The sequence below is a fragment of the Bos mutus genome, chromosome 16, assembly GCF_027580195.1.
Source record: "Bos mutus isolate GX-2022 chromosome 16, NWIPB_WYAK_1.1, whole genome shotgun sequence".
In the NCBI taxonomy this organism is placed as follows: Eukaryota; Metazoa; Chordata; class Mammalia; order Artiodactyla; family Bovidae; genus Bos; species Bos mutus.
In genome coordinates, this window is record NC_091632.1 from 8,648,355 (window position 1) to 8,662,936 (window position 14,582).

A 14,582-nucleotide genomic window follows, 5' to 3' on the forward strand; every position below is an offset into this window, starting at 1 on the left:
GCTAACTGATAGACCCACCAGCACCATGACCATTATGAGACCAACCATCAGAGATCAAAAAGTGGGTGGTGGCTCAGTTCCTGGAAATCCTTGCCCCTTCCCTGAAGTAACTGGAATACTCCTCCCACTCATTAGCCTATGAAATTACTCAGTGCATGAAAACTAACTATGCCATATTTCAAGGACTATTCTTGGGTTCTGAGATGGACTATAACTTTGTCTCTAAATAAATCCTGTTCTTAGCTATCACTTTGTCTCTCACTGAATTCTTTCTGTGATGAAACATCAAGAACCTGGGCTTTGTTACCTCCCAAAACCAGATGTGTAACCTCAGTTAAAAGACCAGTTAAAAAAGATTTGGGTTCAAGTCCCAAACCATGTTACATGGTTACATGGTTTCAGCAGCACCATGAAATTTATGGAGTTCAAGTCAACTAGTTTGTATCACAAAATGTACAATGGAGGACTGATTGATTTTTCAGAACCTGTAACCTCTAGACTGATTTCAGTTCAGTTCAGTTCAGTCACTCAGTCGTGTCTGATTCTGCAACCCCATGAATTGCAGCACACCAGGCCTCCCTGTGCATTACCAACTCCCAGAGTTCACCCAAACCCATGTCCATCAAGTTGGTGATGTCATCCAGCCATCTCATCCTCTGTCGTCCCCTTTTCCTCCTGCCCCCAATCCCTCCCAGCATCAGAGTCTTTTCCAATGAGTCAGTGCTTCACATGAGGTGGCCAAAGTACTGGAGTTTCAGCTTTAGCATCATTCCTTCCAAAGAACACCCAGGACCGATCTCCTTTAGAATGGACTGGTTGGATCTCCTTGCATCCAGGGGACTCTCAAAAGTCTTCTCCAACACCACAGTTCAAAAGCATCAATTCTTCGGTGCTCAGCTTTCTTCACAGTCCAACTCTCACATCCATACATGACTACTGGAAAAACCATAGCCTTGACTAGACGGACCTTTGTTAGCAAAGTAATGTCTCTGCTTTTTAATATGCTATCTAGGTTGGTCATAACTTTCCTTCCAAGGAGTAAGCGTCTTTTAATTGCATAGCTGAAATCACCATCTGCAGTGATTTTGGAGCCCAGAAAAATAAAGTCTGACACTGTTTCCACTGTTTCCCCATCTATTTCCCATGAAGTGATGGGACCTGATGCCATGATCTTCGTTTTCTGAATGTTGAGCTTTAAGCCAACTTTTTCACTCTCCACTTTCACTTTCATCAAGAGGCTTTTTAGTTCCTCTTCACTTTCTGCCATAAGGGTGGTGTCATCTGCATATCTGAGTATGTCAAATAAAAAAAATGCATTTTATAGAATTTATTTTCCTTTGATAAAGAGGTACCTCTGGAAGATGAAGGGTGAACTCTCAACACGAGTCTATTACATTGACATTAAAATCTATCTCTGAGTGAATTTCTCCTCCATTATTTTGTTTAACCTTCACAAAACCAAGCATGTCTAATGGTATATGGTATGGTTATAGATTAATAGTAAAACAGTACAGCCAATGTTTCAGCCAATTAGAAACACTCCCCAGTTGTCTAATCCACCCCACTCACCATTAAGCATTTGATATTTGTCTGAAAGCCGGAAAAACTGGAAAACCCAGATCTTCTTGTTACCGAAAGAGCGTGTGGGATTAGGCTGCTCACTGCTCAAAAGCCAATAAATAGGCCAGGCTGATGGAAAGGAAAGTTTACTTTCTTTCAGATTCTAGCTGGGCGGGGGCGGGTCACAGAAACCTGTCCAAAGGCCAACTCCCCTTCCACTGGCGACCATGGGGCAAGAGCTTTTATAGAGAGAAAGCAGCGGAGGGGGGCGTGCGCGGGGAAGGGGGGATGCTGCACGCAGAAACAGCGCAGTCATCTCTCACAGTCATCTTCAAACTGGCCTTCAGTGGCCTGACCAGCGCCATCTTGGTAGCTTTAAAGCACAGTTAATCTTCACTTCCGGGTGCACTTACTCCCATTTCTTTGACCAGCGCCATCTTGGTAGCTTTAAAGCACAGTTAATCTTCACTTCCAGGCGCACTTACTCCCGTTTCTTTGCAGTCGATTTTTGGAACTGTGGCAGCTCGTGTCCCGGCTGCAGTCTGGTCATCGTGTGGTTAACTTCTCCACCTGGGGTTTCAGTATCTATAAGGCAGCTCACAGGATATGGCTCAGCCCTTGAGAAAGAGCTAACGGTCCTTGACTATGCTTAATGCCTACATTACTACTATTTAGTCTCCTTAGACTGTTTTCCTCTGTTTCAGCATTTCTCACTTCTCTGATTAAACTTAGTATTTGAGTAAAGCTTCCCGCAGGCAAAAGGCAGGCAGAGGGCATGGTGGGGGCAAGGACCATGGGGTCCTGCTCCGTTTAACTCCTTCCTTTCATTCTTTCCTTCAGTCTATGTCAGTAGTTTCCAAACTTTGAAATTCAAGGAATTACGATGCACTGTTTTGCTTTATTACCGTTACTGTTACTACTTTGCCTTGTGTGTGTGTGACTTTTGGTCCCACCGTGTAGGATCTTCGTTCCCTGACCAGGGATCAAACCCACGCCCCCTGCACTGGGAGCACAGTGTTTTAACCACCAGGGAACCCACGCAGTTGTTTTGTTGTTGTTTCTCCTAAGCAAATTCAAGTAAATCAAACTTTACAGAACTTCAAAGGTGTTCATTCGTGTATCCTAACAGGGGCAAGCCATAGACTTCAGGACCTAAAATGGCTTTATAAACTGCAGATCTACCCCAGGACACCCAGTAAGACTACCCACTCTTTCCACTGCTGTTTCCTTCAGCTGAGCACTCCAACAGCTGAAACTGATAACTAACACTTACCAGGAACTGCCTCTATGCCACTCATGACAATAGGCATCTTTTGTTGATTATCTCTGATCCATACCACAGAAAAAAGTGGGTGTAACTATCACCATTTACAGAAGGAAAACCAGAGGTTTCAGCCAAGGAGAGCAACACCCTGAGGTCCCTCGCCTAGAGAACCACGTGGTCAAAATTCAAGCCTGAGGTGTATCCCATGCAAATAGCTCTTCGCACTAGGATGTACCACGGTCGTGATGAGCAGTGCAGAAATCTGCTAGATAGACTCGCTGCGATAACCCAGGCCGTGTAAAAAGCAGGAAGGTTACACGTTATTTTTGGTATGATCTCTGCTTTATCCAAAGGCCAACATCAGTAATACTCAGGAAGCACTTTCTCCATGCAGGTATTTCTCACTCTTGATCCAATTTAGTTTTCAAGATATACTCATGACACGAGAACTGATTTATCTACGATGTTTCATGGATGAGGCTGAGTAACGTGCCCAAGATCACCCATCTTATCAGGGACAAGGGTGTAGCCCCAGTGTCTGGGGCTTTGGCTACCATTACTGAGCCACCCTACACCCTAAGAAGCTAGGGCCCAGCTGCCAGGGGATCAGTCTTTGGGAGAAATGGCATCTGAAATACAGAAGTCTAATGATCCCCTGGTTTTTCTTGTTCAAGGGTACTGACTTTCAGTTGCAAATTTGTTCAAAGAAATTCTGAAGCGAAAAGCATGAAGCATATCATTGAACAAAGAACTTCCCTGAAATCTACCCTTGGTATACATTTCAAACATTGAGGACTAGGAAATAAAGCGTCTTGCTGATATGACAGCTGTGGACTGAGCAAAACCTCTTTCTGAAAGGACTTGGATAGCAACACTGACGAGCTTGAGAAAACCCTGGGAGACAGTCAAGAGCAGAGAAGCCTGGTGTGCTGCCGTCCACGGGGTTGCAAAGAGTCAGGCACGACTTAGCAACTGAGCAACAGCAACAGTCTCATCTTGAGGGCTCCCGGGTGGCTCAGGAGTGAGGAATCCGCCTGCCAGTGCTGGAGACGAAGGAGACTCGGGTTCAGTCCCCGGCTCAGGAAGATCCCCTGGGAGAGAAAATGGCAATCCTCTCCAGCACTCTTGCCTGGATGGACCGAGGAGGCTGGTGGGCTACAGACCACGGGGACACAAGTGAGCAGCTGAGCATGCACGTGTCTCATCTTGAAGATTATGACTTTGGAAGAACTAAACTAATTGGAAAGAATCAAAGTATGTGAAATTCCTTAAAATTTTATTGACTTAAATAATTTCACCTATGTTACACGTTAAAAAAAAAAAACTTTATATTTAGTGCAGGGGAAAAAAAGTGTCTTGCTTTTCTTTCATCCCCTCTCTGGATTCCTGTTTAAATCCTTTTACCTTATCCCTAAATTGTCTGATGGTGAGAATTCTCAATAACACAGTTCACCAAGGTATTGTAGCTAATCCAAACCCTAACTTTCCTCTTTTCTTTGTAAATGATTTACTACTCTTATTGCTATTCTATTTGCATTTTTATTTTTTGGTCACAAGGCACATGGGATCTTAGTTCCTTGACCAGGGAGGAAACCTACAGTCCCTGCACTGGAAGGTGGAGTCTTTTTTATTTATTTATATATTTTACTTTACAATATTGTATTGGTTTTGCAATACATCCATGCATCCGCCACAGGTGTACGCGTGTTCCCCATCCTGAACCCCCCTCCCACCTCCTTCCCTATACCATCCCTCTGGGAAGGTGGAGTCTTAATCCCCGGACTGCAGGGAAGTTCCCAAACCCTAATTTCTCATAATTAGAAATCGATAGAGACTCTAACAGAAAATTAGATGGAAAGAAAGGAGTTTTTATTATGTTAGAATAAGTCACAAAATGAAGCACTTTTTCTAAATCACTATGCCACAGGCAATTCCTTTTAGCCGTAGGAATTCATCTTGAAAACAAAATTTCTACTTGAAATAATGAATTTGATGAAAAAATGAATAAAGTAGGACCTGTCAGGGTAGAGAAGTGAGTTCTCTTGGGCAGACAGAAAATCATAAGGACATGAGCTGTGAGGCTGACGAGATAACAGGAATATATAAGGTTTCAAACACTTTTTATTTAATTATATTTTTTAAATGTGCCATTAACTTGTGCTAGACACTTTTCTAAGTGCTTTATAAATATTAGCTAGTTTAATCTCACAACACCCCTGTTAGATAGGTACTGGTTTTAGCTCTCCTTCTCCAGGGTTCAGTGAAAGGAAGGGCTGAGCTGGGACCCAGACTAAGCTCTCTGCTCTTACCCGGCTTTGTGTTGTATTCCTGTGGCCATGCGTACTTCTAACTAGACAGCAAGGACATGGAAACTAAGACATACCCACCTAATGCCTCAGCCAACACTTTTGGAAAACATTGTACCTTCAGTCGTGTCCAACACTTTGTGACCCTATGAACTGTAGCCCACCAGGCTCCTCTGTCTATGGGATTTTCCAGGCAAGGATACTGGAGTGGGCGCTTCCTCCTCCAGGGGGTCTTCCCAACCCAGGGACTGAACTCACTTCTCTTAAGTCTCCTGCATGGGCACGCAGGTTCTTTACCACTAGTGTCCTCTGGGAAGCCTCAAAAAAAACATCTTCCTTGACTGGGAATCAAACCTAGGTCATGGTCGTGAAAGCACTGAATCCTAGCCACTAGACCACCAGGGAACTGTGCATACCGTACTGAGTCTAGATTAAACCTAGTTGAATATCCTCTCAAGGAATAAATCCTGCTAATGCAAGTTTGTGCACCCAAGCCACAGTGAAGCTAAACAAACTGAAGTGTCAGAGTCTGGAACACAGAAAGGCTTACTGTGGGGCCATGCAAGGAGATGGGTGGCTCGCGCCCTAAAAAGCCCCAAACTCCCCAAGCACTGGAAGATAAAAATTCCTTCTTTTCGGCTGTGCTGGTTCTTCGTTGCCGCACACAGGCTTTCTCTAGTTACGGCGAGTGGGGGCTACTCCTACTTTGGACGAGCAGGCTTCTCATTGCGGTGGCTTCTCTTGTGGGGACCACAGGTCTGGAGCAAGGGTTCAGGAGGTGCGGTTCATGGGCTGAGTTGCCAGTGGATTCTAGGGCAAAGCACTGCAGTCAGAGCGAAAGGGAAAGGCAAGAATTCAGAGGCAGCAGGTGGCCTCCCAGATAAGGAGGCCAGAATAACTTGAAGGGCATCCACGGCGGGCACCTTCAGATGCCTTGGCAAAGGACCTGATTTTCACTCTAATCGGGCTGGGCAGTCACCATGAGGCCCTCAACAGAGGAATGACATTGTTCTGGCTGTTTTAATAGGATAACTCTCACTGCTGTACTGAAAACAGATTTAAGTGGAGCCAAAACGAAGAGAAGAGTGGTCAGTAGGGACTTCCCGGTTGGTCCAGGGATTAAGAATCCTCCTTGCAACTTAGAGGATGCAGGTTCAATCTCTGGTTAGGGAACTAAGATCCCACATGCCAGGGAACAACTAAGCTCATGTGCCATAAGTACTGAGTCCACACACCACAACTAGAGAGACTGTGCGCTGCAGCCATCCACGTGCCACAGCTAAGGCCTGATACAGCCAAATAAATAAATAAATAAATAAAGTACTGTTTAAAATAAAGAAGAGCAGTTTGTAGAATAAGGCCAATCCACTACTCAAGTGATGATGGTGGTTTTAACCAGGGTGATGTTAAGGAGCTGGTGAGAAATCAGATTCTGAATTTATTTTTGAAAAAAAAAAAAGTCAGCAGATTTGCTGAAGAACTTGATCTGGGTAAAGAGAGAAAGAATGACTCTGTCTTGATGAAATATGTGAGCGGAACAACCATTTTCTTCAACGAGGGGAAATATAGGAGGAGCAGGTTCACCAGGGTCAGGAACTCAGATTAGGACTTGCGAAAGGCAAGATGCCTTTTAGACAGCCAAGTGAATGTAACGCTGCTGGTGCAAAGTACGGATTTTGTCTGTGAGTCATCAGCATGTAGATGGCATTTAAGCATGTGAGCCAGAATGAAATCACCCTGGGAGGGAATATAGATTAAAAAAGGAAATGGTCCAAAAACTGAATCCTGGGTAACTCCAAAACTTATAAGAAAATGGGAGGAACCAGAGAAACAGACAGAAAGGGAGCAGCCAGAGAAGTGGAAGGATTTGGGGTGTGCTTCAAGTGGAGGGTGGCTTTCAAGGGATTCAGCTGGGAGGAATGGTCAGAGATGCCCACACCTACCTTCAAAGCAACCTGCGGTTGGGGGCTGGCTCCTCCATCCTTTACAATAAACACACAGACACTTCAGGGACAACAGGGGGCCTTCAGAACAGGGAGCCGAGGGGACGGTAGAGGACTGTATGACAATCTCAGGTCAAGTTCCTTAGACTAGAACCCTCAGATTGTCTACAGAATGTGCCCCTGAGACATCAGCTTCATGGGGGATGGGGAAGCCATTAAATACTGTGAAAGACACATAAAGACCCGAGGTGACAGCTCTGCAAGCTTCTCACAGGAAATAGGGTTATTTGTTGAACTTCAGCTGAATAGTGTCAATGTAAAAAATATATACATATATAGAGAGAGAGTTAAAAAGGGCAAGTGAAGCTTGACAAATGTCCTCTGACAAGTCAGTGCAAAGTCTTATAAGGTGGAGAAGGGATCACTGGGGTCTTGGAGGATCCAACAAGTTTGGTTCCTTCAAGCTGACATTGGAAATGGGCTTCACAGGCCTTGTTTTCCAGGCAAATACAAAAAAGCTCCCCCAGGCAAAAGGAAGCATCTTTTTTTCTTTTAATTGGAGGATAACTGCTTCACAACATTGTGTTGGTTTCTGCTGTCAGTTCTGTTGCTCAGTCGTGTCCGACTCTTTGCGACCCCATGGACTGCAGCACGCCAGGCCTCCCTGTCCATCACCAACTCCCGGAGCTTGCTCAAACTCATGTCCATCACGTCGGTTTCTGCTGTAGGACAACATGAAATCAGCCGTAAGTGTACGTATATCCCCTCCCTCTTGAGCCTCCCTCCCCTCGCCCTCCCTCACTCTCTAGGTCATCACAGAGCACTGAGCTGAGCTCCTTTTGTTATGCAGCAGCTTCCCATTAGCTATCTAGTTTACACACACCCGTGCAGTGCTTAGTCACTCAGTCATGCCTGACTCTTTACCACCCCGTGGACTGTAGCCCACCAGGCTCCTCTGTCCATGGGATTCTCCAGGAAAGAATACTGGAGTCTGTTGCCATGCCCGCCTCCAGGGGATCTTCCCAACCCAGGGACTGAACCCAGGTCTCCCACATGGCAGGCGGATTCTTTACCAGCTGATCCAGCAGGGAAGCCCGATTTTGCACATAGGAGTGTAGATATCAATGCTGCTCTGTCAATTCACCAGAAGGGAAAGGCTGAATAAAGACATGGAGCGATGTTTCTGGGGTGGAAGGGTTGATGAGCAGTGGGGTGAAAGAGGAGGAGGAAGAAGAGGTCCAAGGAGGGGACAGGAGTCGGGAGGGCAGCTTCCCCGCCTAGCAGTGGGCACACAAAGAGGACGGTCTGCTCGGACCCACGCGTGTCTCATGTGCCATTGTCAGCTGTCATGAAGAAGTGATGGGAATGATCATTCTGTGCTGCAGACCAAGCCCTAGCCTTTGGCCTGAAAATTGCAGTTCACAGTTTTGAAACACCTGGAAGCTCCAGGCCTTCAGGAAACCAGGAATCCATCTACTTTTCACTATTGTTCAGACTCAAGGACTGAACCTACTTGGGCAGAAGGAGGAAGGGTCACACAATTAGCAGAAATATGCAGGGGAGGGGATGGGACAGACAAGAAGAGGAAGTCTGAGCAAAAATGAAACTTCAAGCAAGAGAAACTACAAATTACAGACTAAACGCTTGCTAAACGTATAATTATAGCTATTCAAAACTTTCAGTGTTACACTGCTCTCAAGTTAAGTACCAGGAGAGCCAAGAGGCATTGACGGTAATCCTTCAACAGTGAGATACTTCCAAAAAGCACAGATTTTCTCTGTAAGATTTTGCTATTTTTTGGTAATTGTTTTTTATTTTTCACTATGAAAAAGAAATATGAAAGTATTTAGAAAAGAGAATCAAAGAACAAACACCTAAATCTATACTATGCAATTCTTACACTTCCTTTTTACAAAGTTACAATGAGTGACACGCGTTCTTTTTCTACCTCATCTGAGAATTCAGATCTCGCCTACTCTTTGGAATTTGTATAAAAATACATAACTAAAATATTCAATTTATTGTTGAAAATAATGATAAATAAATAATATACATACTAGCAATCAATAGTATCAGTAAATTGTGTGGCTTACATGGTTCCATGTAAAAATCATCAACATTAACACAGAAACCAAGCATGGTTTATGCCACTCAAATTAAAGAAAATTGTGTTATTTGGTTTAATTTCTAAATACAAAAGAAAAGGATAAAATAGGAATAGAATAAACAGGAAGATGAAAACAAGTGATTCCAAATAAGTAGAACAGGAAGAATTCTAGGGATTTCCCTGGAGGTCCACGGTTAAGATTTCTCCTTCCAAAGCAGAGGATGCAGGTCTGATCCCTGTTCAGGGAGCTATGATCCCATAGGCCTCCCAGCCAAAAATCCAAACACAAACAACAGGGGCAATATTGTAGCAAATTCAATAAAAACTAAAAACGGTTCACATAAAAAAAAAAATCCTTAAAGATTTGTATCTGCCTAAAACAAGCATTTCTGACGAGGAATTTTCAGTAATCGAGGAGACCTAAGTTAAGCCAAATCTCACTTTGCTTTGGTTTTTTTAATTGATCACCTAGCATTTTATTTGATCCATATCTTAACTGTGTTTTATGCAGAGGGAAAGGCCAATTGATATTGCTTTTTTCCCTGTTCATCTTTTTCATGAGGAAAAGATAAATATGGAAGGAAAAAGAGATATTTCTGGGAAGAGAGATGATTTGGGTTGGGGAGAGGGAAGGACTTGGTTGATCTTGAGATCAGCTCAGTTCTTCCACTCAGGAGCCCCTGACCTCGGGGCTGCCCCTCAGGTTTTCTGAGACACAGTTTCCTGAGACTAGTCTTCTTATTTTATACACACTCTAACGTCTTTATTGATGAAATTGATATGTCATGTGACAACAATACCCATTCCCAGGGCTACTGTGAGAGTCAAATGGGTGAATGTATGGAAATGTGCATTGTAGTTGCGAAGTACCAGACCCAGTTTTGTTGGCATTTGGTTAGCAAATAAAGAAATTCTTGTCAATTAACACCCGCACAATACAAAATATTTGAAAAACAAACTCAAAACCTGTGTTATTAACATACATACTTTTTTAAACTTTTTATTTTATAATAGAAAATAGCCAATTAACAATGCTGTGATAGTTTTAAGGTCACCGAAGATGAACGGATCGTGGTGGAGAGTTCTGACAAAATGTGGTCCACTGGAGAAGGGAATGGCAAACCACTTCAGCATTCTTGCCTTGAGAACCCCATAAACAGTATGAAAAGGCAAAAAGATAGGACACTGAAAGATGAACTCCCCAGGTCAGTAGGTGCCCAATATGCTGCTGGAGATCAGTGGAGAAAAAACTCCAGAAAGAATGAAGAGACTGAGCCGAAGTGAAAACAACACCCTGTTGTGGATGTGACTGGTGATGGCAGTAAAGTCCGATGCTGTAAAGAGCAATACTGCATAGGAATCCGGAATGCTAGGTCCATGAATCAAGGCAAATTGGAAGTGGTCAAACAGGAGATGGCAAGAGTGAACATCGACATTTTAGCAATCAGTGAACTAAAATGGACTGGAGTGGGTGAATTTCATTCAGATGACCATTATATCTACTTTTGTGAGCAAGAATCCCTTAGAAGAAATGGAGTAGCCATCATAGTCAACAAAAGTCCAAAATGCAGAACTTGGGTGCAATCTCAAAAATGACAGAATGATCTCTGTTTGTTCAAGACAAACCATTCAATATCACAATAATCCAACCCTGTGTCCCAACCACTAATGCTGAAGAAGCTGAAGTTGAAGGGTTCTGTGAAGACCTACAAGACCTTCTAGAACTAACACCAAAAATAGATGTCCTTTTCATCATAGGGGACTGGAATGCAAAACTAGGAAGTCAAGAGATACCTGGAGTAACAGGCAAGTCTGGCCTTAGAGCACAAAATGAAACAGGGCAAAGGCTAATAGAGTTTTGCCAAGAGAATGCACTGGTCATAGTAAACACCCGCTTCCAACAACACAAGAGACATCACCGGATAGTCAATACCAAAATCAGATTGATTCTATTCTTTGCAGCCAAAGATGGAGAATCTCTACACAGTCAGCAAAAACAAGACTGGGAGCTGACTGTGGCTCAGATCATGAACTCCTTATTGCCAAATTCAGACTTAAATTGAAGAAAGTAGGGAAACCACTAGACCATTCAGGTATGACCTAAATTGAATTCCTTATAATTTTTCAGTGGAAGTGAGAAATAGATTCAAGGGATTAGATCTGATGTACAGAGTGCCTGAAGAACTATGGACAGAGGTTCATGACATTTTACAGAAGACAGTGATCAAGACCATCCCCAGGAAAAAGAAATGCGAAAACCAAAATCATTGTCTGAGGAGGCCTTACAATCGTTGAGAAAAGAAGAAACACTAAAGGCAAAGGAGAAAAGGAAAGATATACCCATGTGAATGCAGAGTTCCTAAGAATAGCAAGGAGAGATAAGAAAGCCTTCCTCAGTGATCAATGCAAAGAAATAGAGGAAAACAATAGAATGGGAAAGACTAGAGATCTCTTCAAGAAAAGTAGAGATACCAAGGGAGCATTTCATGCAAAGATGGGAACAATAAAGGACAGAAACAGCATGGACCTAGCAGAAGCAGAAGATATTAAGAAGAGGTGGCAGGAATACACAGAAGAACTGTACAAAAAAAGATCTTCATGATGCAGATGATGTGATCACTCACCTAGAGCCAGACATCCTGGAATGTGAAGTCAAGTGGGCCTTAGGAAGCATCACTACAAACAAAGCTAGTGGAGGTGATGGAATTCCAGTTGAGTTATTTCAAATCCTGAAAGAGGATGCTGTGAAAGTGCTGCACTCAATATGCCAGCAAATTTGGAAAACTCAGCAGTGGCCACAGGACTGGAAAAGCAAGAAAGTTCCAGAAAAATATCTCCTTCTGCTTTATTGACTATGCCAAAGCCTCTGACTGTGTGGATCACAACAAACTGTGGAAAATTCTGAGAGATGGGAATAGCAGACCACCTGCCCTGTCTCCAGAGAAATCTGTATATAGGTCAAGAAGCAACAATTAAAACCGGTCATGGAACTACAGACTGGTTCCAAATCATGAAAGGAGTAATTCAAGGCTATATACTGTCACCCTGATTATTTAATTTCTATGCAGAGTTTATCATGAGAAAGGCTGGGCTGGCTGAAGCACAAGCTGGAATCAAGATTGCTGGGAGAAATATCAATAACCTCAAATACGCAGATGACAGCACTCTGATATCAGAAAGCAAAGAAGAACTAAACAGCCTCTTGATGAAAGTGAAAGAGGAGAGTGAAAAAGTTGGCTTAAAACACAACATTCAAAAAACGAAAATCATGACATTGCCATCACTTCATGGCAAATAGATGGGGAAACAATGGAAACAGTGTCAGACTTTATTTTGGGGGGCTCCAACATCACTGCAGATGATGACTGCAGCCATGAAATTAAAGATGCTTGCTCCTTGGAATAAAACCTATGACCAACCTAGACAGCATATTCAAAAGCAGAGACATTACTTTGCCAACAAAGGTCCGTCTAGTCAAAGCTATGGTTTTTCCAGTAGTCATGTATGGATGTGAGAGTTGGACTATAAAGAAAGCTGAGCGCCGAAGAATTGATGCTTTTGAACTGTGGTGTTAGAGAAGACTCTTGAGAGTCCCTTGGACTGCCAGGAGATCAAACCAGTCAACACTAAAGGAAATCAGTCCTGAATATTCATTGGAAAGACTGATGCTGAAGCTGAAGTTTCAATCCTTTGGCCACCTGATGCAAAGAACTGACTCACTGGAAAAGACTCTGATGCTGGTCAAGATTGAAGGCAGGAGGAGAAGGTGATGACAGAGGATAAGATGATTGGAGAGTGTCACTGACTCAATGGGCATGAGTTCAAGCAAGTTCTGGGAGTTGGTGATGGACAGGGAAGCCTGGCGTGCTGCAGTCCATGGGGTCACAAAGAGTTGGGCATGACTGAGCGACTGAACTGAACTGATTTTAAAATGGAATATAGCCAATTGACAATGTTGTGATAGTTTCAGGTGGACAGCAAAGGGACTCAACCCTATATATACATGTATCCATTCTCCCCCAAACTCGTCTCCCATCCAGGCTGCCACATTACATTAAGCCAATTCCCTGTGCTATAGAGTAGGACCTTGTTGCTTATCCATTTTAAATATCACAGTGTGTGCATATACATCCCAAACTCCCTACCTAAAATTTTCAGTGTGTGATTATTCTCAAAATAGTAGCTTTGATTTTAAAAGGGCCTTAACTCAGTTACAGTAAGTAACCTTTCGAAAAAAGCGAAGCCTTTAGTTGCTCAGTCATGTCCGACTCTTTGTGACTCTATGGAATGTAGTCTGCCAGGCTCCTCTGTCCATGGAATTCTCCAGGCAATAGTACTGGAGTGAGTAGCCATTCCCTTCTCCAGGGGATCTTCTCAACCCAGGGATGGAATTCAGGTCTTCCATATTGTGGGCAGGTTCTTGATCGTCTGAGCCACCAGGGAAGTCCAAGTGATCCTTTAGTGTGGTCGAAACAACCCCCTCCTCTTGTAATACAGTTCAGATTCCCCCCAGGCTCCTGGCCCCACCCACTTCCTCACTGCCCACCTCCCCTGGACTTGACCTTCCCATTTGTTTTGTGATTTAGATTGTCAGCTCCAGCCCAATGTGGTTTTGTCTCTACAGAAGATCCTGTGAATACACTTGCCAACTCTCCCATGGGTAGGTCTATAGTTATTTTCTTTCCTCCCAGAGCCCTGGTTGAGAGAAGATTTTTCTCTGCTTTTGTGTGGGTTTTTCTATCCCTCCTCATTACTAGGAAGGTGACCCTTCAAGAGTCAGGTGAAGACAAGACCGCATCGAATCAGTCTAACTTCCTACCTTGAGTTACGCTCAAAGCCCTTTTCTTTGTGAGCGGACACCTCTCCCAGTATTCTACTTTGCCTCTTTTGTCAAGAAGGGTCATGTAACCTCCCATGGGTATTTTTGGCCCTGGAAAAGACTCTTCTATTAATTAAATAAAGAGAAGACAAACTTCTGTAATAAAATTTGAAATTATGTGTGAGATATTAAAGAAAATTGATTACAGTTTTCTGTAATTGACATATTCACTGCAAACTATGGATATTTTGAAATTGCCTGACAATATTATTGTGCTAGCAGCAACTAAGAATGGATTTTCCTCTGTTCTGATTGAACATCTAGGTACCAAAAATTGTCATTGCTGTATGGACTTCCTTGGTGGTCCAGGGATTAAGATTTAGCCTTCCAGTGCAGGGGCTGTGGGTTTGAACGCCAGTCAGAGAGCTAAGAACCCACATGCCCCATGGCCAATGGCTCAAAACATTAAACAGAAGCTGTATTGCATGAGATCGGTGCGAAAGTCATCATGGTTTTGCCTTGTTGAACTTTGCCACTTGATACTGTGATACTTTCTTAAATGAGTGTGGTTTTACTCCATTTC